General features: G+C 38.9%; 1 long non-coding RNA gene across 1 annotated transcript in view; it reads right to left on the bottom strand.

The window, feature by feature from the left end:
* Positions 1–8876: 8876 nt before the first annotated feature.
* LOC119576241 overlaps positions 8877–10000 on the bottom strand; it is a 13127-nt gene continuing 12003 nt past the window's right edge. Inside the window, exon 4 of the long non-coding RNA XR_005229033.1 lies at positions 8877–9175. This is a non-coding gene — a long non-coding RNA (uncharacterized LOC119576241). The remainder of the gene's footprint in view (positions 9176–10000) is intronic.

The raw sequence follows: 10000 nt of genomic DNA, 5'->3' as shown, positions 1-10000 counted from the left end.
CAGGAAGTATCAGGTTTTTGTGTCAAACTTTACACATTCCTCTAAGCTTCAGTATAACTAACCATGTTTCTCATATATGCTAATGTCTCGGTCTTCTTCAGGCTGTTGCATTCGACAGAGCCTGACTGATGGGGACCTCCACAGTTAGCACATTTGGAAATTTGACTAGTACATGTGATAGTGTCATGAGCTTCAGCACATTTACGGTGAATGAGTCTTTATCAATACATCTTAATGAGGTGTCCGAAATTTTGGCATCTATTACAATGCATTATCGTTTGGATGTAGGGTCTTACTTGGACACGTTCGTATGCGATATTGACATATTCGGGGATTTTATTTAAAAACACAGTCCAGTTTTCGTTCGTACATACCCGTCCTTCTTGGTCATACAATGACCTTCATGTTCTCGAGAATTTCACTTTCTTCCATCGTCCTCAAATCCCTGTGAAAAATTACTCCCTTACAGGTATTTGGGCCAATCTGAATAGTTACTTTAACTCTGAAACCATGAATTTGCGTCAGCTTAATAAATCCTTAATCTGGGAGCTATATTGTACTTTAACAAAGAGGCTTCCATCTCAAAATCGCCGTCCACTTGACCATCAAGGGATTCACGTTCAAAAGCGATTTATTTTCATTCACATATTTAACATTCGTGAACCTTGCATTCTCGGTAGGTATTTTGAGAAAAGGTCTAGGTTTGTCATTAGTAGGGTTCCATTGTTGAGAGCCGAATTGGTCGTTAGAGTGGTCATGGGTCGCCGCTCCTCTTTGAGGAGGAGAAGAGGTAACCGGGGTGGCATCCATCCTGGGCATCAGACCAGGTTCGATCCCCTTGGCCCGATGCCGTAGTCCTCAACTTTTGGTATCAACCTAACAATAAGAACTAAGTGAGTAAGGCAGCTTTTCGTCCTCTACCCCCCACCCCCGTGGTAATCTGGTTGCGCTCTTCAGTAACAAAGGGATATCGAGTTATGCGGAGGGCACCTAACTCTGATCGCAATTGCTACACCATCGCTTCTTTCTTGTGATTTGTTGAAAGAGTAGATGGTGTACATGTAGATTTTTAGTGGGTTGGTGTTATTGAGCCCATGGCTGTTAAATTAATGAGTATGATATGTGGGTCGTGTTTTCTGTGTGTTGCACAGTTCTGCTTTACGTGTTGTCCAATGGAGTACGTTGTGTTGTATGATGGTGAGGCGTGAGTGTAGTGTATGTGTGTCATGTGTATTTGTGTTGTCTACTCAAGGAAGTAGCCGTTATTTATTTTTTTTATGTTAGGGCAGTGTTCAATCATGTCGTTTGTGACACGCATGTTGCCCTCCTTGAGGTGTTTGTGTAGCCTCTTGACTGTGACCATGATGGTTTGCTCTCTTTTCGTTCTCTTCTTTTAACGGTAGGTTCATGTCTGAGCCGCCGTGGTCACAGCATACTTAATTGTAGTTTTCATGTTGTGTTGCTCTTGGAGTGAGTACGTGGTAGGGTCCCCAGTTCCTTTCCACGGAGAGTGCCGGTGGTACCTTTTTTAGGTAATCATTCTCTCTATTTTATCCGGGCTTGGGACCAGCACTGACTTGGGCTGGCTTGCCCACCCAGTGGCTAGGTAGGCAATAAATTTTTTTTCTTTTAACGGTAGGTTCATGTCTGAGCCGCCGTGGTCACAGCATGATACTTAATTGTAGTTTTCATGCTGTGATGCTCTTGGAGTGAGTACGTGGTAGGGTCCCCAGTTCCTTGGAGTGAGTACGTGGTAGGGTCCCCAGTTCCTTTCCACGGAGAGTGCCGGTGGTACCTTTTAGGTAATCATTCTCTCTATTTATCCGGGCTTGGGACCAGCACTTGACTTGGGCTGGCTTGGCCACCCAGTGGCTAGGTAGGCAATCAAGGTGAAGTTTCTTGCCCAACTTTATTCTTCTATTTTTAATCTCAGAGCCAATTTCAAAGCGGTCAGAGTACTGGTACTTGTCGGGATTTTCTGAAAAGAACCGGATACCGTCATGTTTGGGGTCTGTTGCAGTCCCGTCCATGAGGCGCCCCTCGTCATCAGTGAAGGTTCCACTGGGCTTTACAAGGTCTGGTGTAGGAGGTGGGGCATCAGGGGTGCTCAGAGGGATATCGCTGGGGATGTCCCTCAGCTCCATGACAGTGGGGATTTTTATGGTCTTTGGCCTTACTGATTGACGAGAGGAGGAGGCCGTGGAGGGAGGTGCCGAGGTTAATTTAGGGGTGGGGGTGGGGGGGGGAACTGACTGGGGCTCCAGTGTCTGGGTCTCAGCAGCCTGAGGTTCCAGTGTCTGGGGCAGGGGCTCGGTGGGCTGATCCTGTGGAGGTTGGGGCTGGGGCCTGGTTCTGTAATTGATCAGGCTGGGCCTAAGCATTCTGGCTAGGGGGTTGTATCACCTTCAGGATGCCCCAAGAGTTAGATTCCCCGAGGTCTAGGGCTGGAAGGTTGTTTGCCTCCAGTGCTACCTTTGAGTGATATCTGAACCCCTTTTCAGAGACAATGATATTTTGCATGTGTGCATGCAGGAGGCCTATGAGAATCTCCCTGGAGAGATCGTTAGGGAGGGCCAGGTGGATGGAAGGTTCAGATTTTTTATGTTTAATCTCCTGGCGGACCTGGTTGATTAGCGGTTTCCAGGTATTGGCGGTGGCCTGCACAGTTTCCTGTGCCGCCTTTTGGGCCACGGCCCTGTATGGCTTGGTTTCCTTTTCTTTTTCTTTCTCCTTAACTTTCTCCCGGGAGATTTTCATAGCCTCCTTCTTGGTAGGGCAGCTATTGGCAAAAGTTCGATGGGCACCGCCGCAGTTTTGGCACTTTTTTACGGAACTCCTACAGTCCGTAAAGGAGTGGGTGTTAGAACCGCACGCATATTGCTCTCCTTGAGTGCAATGCGTTCTTTTCTCTGCTTTGCAATGGGTTTTAAAGTGCCCATAACCAAAGCAGTTCATGCATTGTTTGAGAGGTGTGAACCTCTCAAATTCTATTTGCCAGGGGGCAACATATACCTTGAAGAGGTATATCCCCTTCTCTTTAATTTGTTTGGCTGTGGCGTTGTCAGAAAATCTGACTTTGATAATATAATTTGGTTTCATAATATAAATATCTTCCACTTGGGCTCCCGGGAAGGAAGACGAGATTTGTTCCTCAATATCGAGTTCCGACTCGTTGACGACTTGTCGGTCTAGTTTTTTGAAGACAAGCGTTAGCTTCGCCTTCATGTCTATAGGGATTACCGGGGAGAATCCAAGTTTTTCCAAGGTCTGGACGACATCTTTCGAGAAGAGCTTCTCGGCATGGTTGTCGTCCTCTATCAGAGCCAGGTAGCCATCATGAATGGTGAAGTACCGAAGTACTGTGATTTCTGCATTGAAAAGTGCATTGGCTAGGGTCTCACGCTTTTTTTGGGTGGGACCACCAAGAGCTTTAATTTTGATTTTAGTCATTTTCGGTGCATAGGTCAGGTGAGTGGGTGATGTGGCCGGGTGAGAGATGAGGGGTGCGATGGTGGTGAGAGAGAGGTGAGGAGAGGAGAAGCCTAGACTCGACCCCTCTAGTGGCAGACTGGTTGCGTTCTCCAGTGCCCTAGAGGATCGGAGCTCTGTGTTAGGCCGCTCCCTTATTGCCAAACCTTGCTAAAAAGGGACATCCGGTAAGCAGCGCACCACCCAGACGAATACAAAATTCTTCGAGAGACTTATTATGTAGGTCCAGATGACCACAGGAAGGGGAAAGGAGAATAGGAGGAGGGAAAGCACACCTAGATGTCGCCTCAGACTGCTGGGCCTTTCTATACAGGTTCCCCTGTGATAGAGAGAGCTGCGGGTCTGAGGAAAGGTGTAGTGATCCCTAATCACCGTCAATATTTAAAGAGAGAAAACCGCTGAAGGCAGAGACAGAACAAAAATACTCTGAAGACAGAACAAATTTGCGATTCATTTACTTTATTCGAGTTCAGATAATGGCAAAAGGTTCGCGGCGCGATTAAGGCCTCGGTAGACCAAGGTTGCTCAATGACACTTCGAATTTTTCCGTTTGCTATTATGGTGACTCGATTTGCATTGACTGGGTGATGGTATTCAAAGAAAATGGAAGCGTTTCGTTGTGTTCAAAGAAAGCAGAAAATGTTTAGGGGAGACAGAAATAAATATGAAGGAATTTTAACTACTGTCATCGTTACCATTAGAATTATGATAATCACTGTGTGTTTACCTCGTTGACATTGTTATAATCATAGTTAGGGTCATTATACATATAATTATTGTTATCTTAAAATCTATAGCTCTAGTTGTCATCATCATCCTCAACATTTTTCATTATTAGAATAACAATTATTATTCATATTATTATTTTTTTTTTATTATTAGTAATGATATTATTATTATTATTATTATCATTATCATTATCATTATCATTATCATTATCATTATCATTATCATTATCATTATCATTATCATTATCATTATCATTATCATCATCATCATCATCATCATCATCATCATCATCATCATCATCATCATCATCATCATCATCATCATTATCATTATCATTATTATTATTGTAAAAGTTTCCTTAGATTTGCTAATTAAAAATCAAACACCGAGTCACTACCAGCGACCTAGGGTGGTTGAAGTTTGAGGTAATGGAACATTAACAAAAATATGCAAAAATATGCAGAACAATTACAAATTAAAACATCCAGTCAAGTCAATTCACGTACACAAAAATACTTTAGATCGATAAGGCTCTTCTGAGAACATGCACTGTGCTGTATAAAACTGTTTTTTGGACTTCTTCTAATTTTGGATTTCCCGGTATTTGTTCAAGAAACTTATCAGTACCTTTCTTAATAAGGCCAAGTGCTCTAATAACAACAGGCAAAGTTTTGGTTTTTAAATGCCACATCTTTTCCACCTCTATTTCCTGGTCTTTATCCATTGATATCTTCTCGAACACTTTCGCTGAGACGTTTCTGTCTGAAGGGATGCTCATGTCTACAAACAGGCAGGTGTTGCTTATATTGTCCTTGATGACGATATCTGGACGATTCGCCTGTATAGTACGATCTGTATAAATTGGAAAGTCCCACAAGATTGTAGCATCTTTACCTTCAGTAACTGGCTCTGGATGGTGTTCGTACCATTTATCTTGCGTTCCGATAGAAAAGTGTTTGCAGATCTTCCAATGCAAGTACTTGCCCACTCTGTCGTGGCAATTTCTGTACTCATTCGGTGTTAATATTGAGCAAGCAGACACAAGGTGATCAATCGTCTCAACCTTGTCTTCACAAAACCTACACTTTTCATATTATTCATATTATTTTTTTTTTTTTAATTATTAGTAATGATATTATTATTATTATCATTATCATTATCATTATCATTATCATTATCATTATCATTATTATTATTATTATTGTAAAAGTTTCCTTAGATCTGCTAATTAAAAATCAAACACCGAGTCACTACCAGCGACCTAGGGTGATTGAAGTTTGAGGTAATGGAACATTAACAAAAATATGCAAAAATATGCAGAACAATTACAAATTAAAACATCCAGTCAAGTCAATTCACGTACACAAAAATACTTTAGATCGATAAGGCTCTTCTGAGAACATGCACTGTGCTGTATAAAACTGTTTTTTGGACTTCTTCTAATTTTGGATTTCCCGGTATTTGTTCAAGAAGCTTATCAGTACCTTTCTTAATAAGGCCAAGTGCTCTAATAACAACAGGCAAAGTTTTGGTTTTTAAATGCCACATCTTTTCCACCTCTATTTCCTGGTCTTTATCCATTGATATCTTCTCGAACACTTTCGCTGAGACGTTTCTGTCTAAAGGGATGCTCATGTCTACAAACAGGCAGGTGTTGCTTATATTGTCCTTGATGACGATATCTGGACGATTCGCATGTATAGTACGATCTGTATAAATTGGAAAGTCCCACAAGATTTTAGCATCTTTACCTTCAGTAACTGGCTCTGGATGGTGTTCGTACCATTTATCTTGCGTTCCGATAGAAAAGTGTTTGCAGATCTTCCAATGCAAGTACTTGCCCACTCTGTCGTGGCAATTTCTGTACTCATTCGGTGTTAATATTGAGCAAGCAGACACAAGGTGATCAATTGTCTCAACCTTGTCTTCACAAAACCTACACTTTAGGTCAGTGCCATTGTGCAAGATGTTAGCTTGATAGTTTCTGGTAAACAATCTTTGATCTTGGGCTGCAGGAATAAAACCCTCTGTTTCCCCTTTAAGTCCAGAGCTTCTAAGCCACTGATGGGTCGCGGTTTCATCTACATCAGCGTGTTTGCTTCGATTTGCAAACTGTCCGGGGAGAGGCTTTTCATGCCACCTAGATTCAAGTTTTTCTTGTCTGACCTTCTTCGCTTTTTGTTTTCTATGTTTAGCAGCCAATGTTGGCGACATATGTTCGATGTTTTCGCTCTCAGTACCCAGTTCCTGAGAAAACTTATCTGATTCCTTTACTACCGAGTGTGACCTTTTGGAGTGTTCATGTACTCTAACTAATTGAAGCATCCAATCGTTGGTTAGATCTAAGTATTGCAAGAGACCCATCGTTGTTGTTGTTGTTATTATTATTATTATGTGCTCATATTTACCTTTTTTCGTTTGCACATTTTGGTCGCTTTATCCACCGCTATTAAACTGCCCAAAGCATTATTTCAATCATTATCATTTATTTTTACCTTAATTTCTCCATTTTAATAATGTCTATTTATCTCTTGATCTTACTATTTTTGTAGAAAGTTGTATGTGTTGATTTTATTTTTAAATTATCCTTTGTGTCCTTTCACAAATATAACTTCCTGTTACATTAAAAAACTTCAGGTTGACTATAGCTTTATTTACATGATATTTAAACATGTTAACTATCAGGACATGTTAAGCACTAGCAGACGAAATAAAAGTCAAGTAGACGAAATATTGTTTACCACGTGTTTGCATGTCAAGGCAACAATCCGTGACGACACTAGTACTGTCATCTTACGGCTACCAGAGGGCTAAACTGGATACGGCATTTCTTATGGAATATGGCTGAAGTTGGTCATCTCTTAGTTATAAGATCTTTGATATATACATATTGCTACGCCAGTGGGTCTTTGTCTCTGTGCGAAACATGTGTTAACATGAAAAGGATGACCTGGGCATGTGTTAACATGAAGGGACCTGGGCAAACATGACGCAGCTGGCTGTGAGCGGATGAGCGGAGGAACAAGCCGAGAGACGCAGTTGGGTGCTGCTCCTGTGAAGACCTCGTGTGTGCCCTTGTGACCTGATATTTTGTGTTGCCCTGTTATAAGCTGTATCGTGCAGTGTGACATGCTGGTGTCCCCCCTATAGAAAAGTGTACGGGTAAATAACTGGTGTAAATAAAGGAAACTCTGTCATTTTGTGTTTACTTCGTGCCCTGCCTCGCCACTTGGCGTTTCCTCTCGTGGTGTTCTGGGACGCTGTGGTGCTCGGTGCCTCTTGGAGCTGTTCAGTGTTCACGACCCTGTATATAACACGCCGTCTGCCTAGCCTGCCTTGTGTTGGTGGCAGAGAGACGAGGCGGATCGGCGTACCAATATACACATACAAACACACACACACACACACACACACACACACACACACACACACACACACACACACACACACACACACACACACACACACACACACACACACACACACACACACACACACGAACACAGATACATACATATATATATATATATAAATGTGTATATATACAAGTGTATATTATATATATATATATATATATATATATATATATATATATATATATATATATATATATGTGTTTTGAGTGTGTGTGTGTGTGTGTGTGTGTGTGTGTGTGTGTGTGTGTGTGTGTGTGTGTGTGTGTGTTTGTTTGTGTGTGTTTCCGTGTATGTACAAGTATATGTTTATATATATATATATATATATATATATATATATATATATATATATATATGTATATATATATATTATATATATATATATATATATATATATATAACACACACATTTATATAAACATATATGTATACACACAGACACACACACGCGCACACACACACAAACATATATACATACATATATATATACATATAAACACATGCATATATAAATATATATATCATATATATATATATATATATATATATATATATATATATATTATATATGTATATAATATATATGTATACATATATGTATATATATAATATATATGTATATATATAATATATATGTATATATATAATATGTATGTATATATAAGGCCGCGGTGGCCGAGTGGTTAGAGCATCGGACTCAACGGCCGGCGCGTTGTTCCCTTGGGCAAGGAACTTCACCTCGATTGCCTGCCTAGCAGCTGGGTGGGCAAGCCAGTCCAAGTCAGTTCCGGGTAAATAGAGATGGTGACTCGATAAAAACACCGGGCGGAAGGCAATGGCAAACCACCGCTCTAAATTGCCAAGAAAATCATGGAAATCCATTATCGCCAACACCCTGGTGGGAAAAAAAAAAAAAAAAAAAAAAAAAAAATATATATATATATATATATATATATATATATATATATATATATATATATATATATATATATATATACATATATATATGTATATGTGTGTGTGTGTGTGTGTGTGTGTGTGTGTGTGTGTGTGTGTGTGTGTGTGTGTGTGTGTGTGTGTGTGTGTGTGTGTGTGTGTGTGTTTACCTTTTCCACTTTCCATGTAACGACATTTAAACTATACATTTAGATCTTTAAATGCAAATCCAAAGCATATACTTTTCATGTTATATATCAGTCTTTCATCGCTCTTGCTTTACAAAAGGATATACAAATAACAATAATTGATATCATTTCAAATTTATTCACAAGCGACTGTGTTCATATAAACATACCGCTAACCTAGCTATACAATATGACATCACAACACTGACACGACTGGTCTTCAATAGTGGTCGGAAATGCATCTCTATCTAAGAGAAATTCATGTTTTGATTTTAGAATAAGCATTTGGTGACTAAGAAGATTACTAATTCATTACTTTGTTTTGAGGATCATCGACGTTTTTATTGCTTTCTATTAACCCCTTCGCTGCGATGTTGGGCATTGTTCTGGTCTGAGGTTATCTGCTGCGCCGGAAATCTGCAGGGAGTTAAATAGCAGCTCTTTTATTTTTAAGATTATACTATATTATATTATATATTAATAATTATATTATATTATATAATAGTTTTATATAAGGGGCCCGTTTTAAATAGGGGGATTAGGATTATAGGAATATAAGATAATGGTTAAAAAAATAAATTAAATTAAAATAATTATATATTTTATATATATATATATATATATATTTTTTTTTTTTTTCTATTTTTTTTTTTTTTTTTTTTTTTTTTTTTTTTTTTTTTTTTTTTTTTTTTTTTTTTTTTTTTTTATACTAATATTTATAAATATGAATAAAATCAGTTCTCATAGGGGTATTTTTATTAAAATTATGTTTATTAAACTAAGATTTTACTAATAGATTATAATAACCTTCAGTTTGGGGAGCATGGGCCCCGTTTTTTTCCTTGGAAACCCCTGTTCCTCCCGATGGGGGAAAGGCCGCCCAGTATTCCGGGGAAAAATTTGAGGGGAGTGTAAAAAACGGCGGGATGGCACATTAAATTCCAAAAAATCATTGAATATTTTTGACATGGTGGTGAAAAAAAAAAAAAAGAAACATATATTTAATTATATTTTTTATTTTAAATATTGTATAATTATAAGTATTTTACTTTATCTTGTTTAATTTGGTTTTTTTTTGTGTGTTTTCTTTGTTGTTTTTTTTTTTTGTTTTTTGTGTTTTCCTTTTCCCTTTTCCCCTTCTTTCTTCTGACCCCTTTTAAAATCCCTTCTTTCTGTTTTTCCTCCCTTTCTCCCCCCTTCTTAAAATTATCTTCCCTTTTTCTTTCCCCTTTTCCTGCCTTT

The sequence above is a fragment of the Penaeus monodon genome, chromosome 8 (genome assembly GCF_015228065.2).
Source record: "Penaeus monodon isolate SGIC_2016 chromosome 8, NSTDA_Pmon_1, whole genome shotgun sequence".
In the NCBI taxonomy this organism is placed as follows: Eukaryota; Metazoa; Arthropoda; class Malacostraca; order Decapoda; family Penaeidae; genus Penaeus; species Penaeus monodon.
Note: the sequence above shows the minus strand (reverse complement) of the source record. Positions and strands in the feature narration are given on the sequence as shown.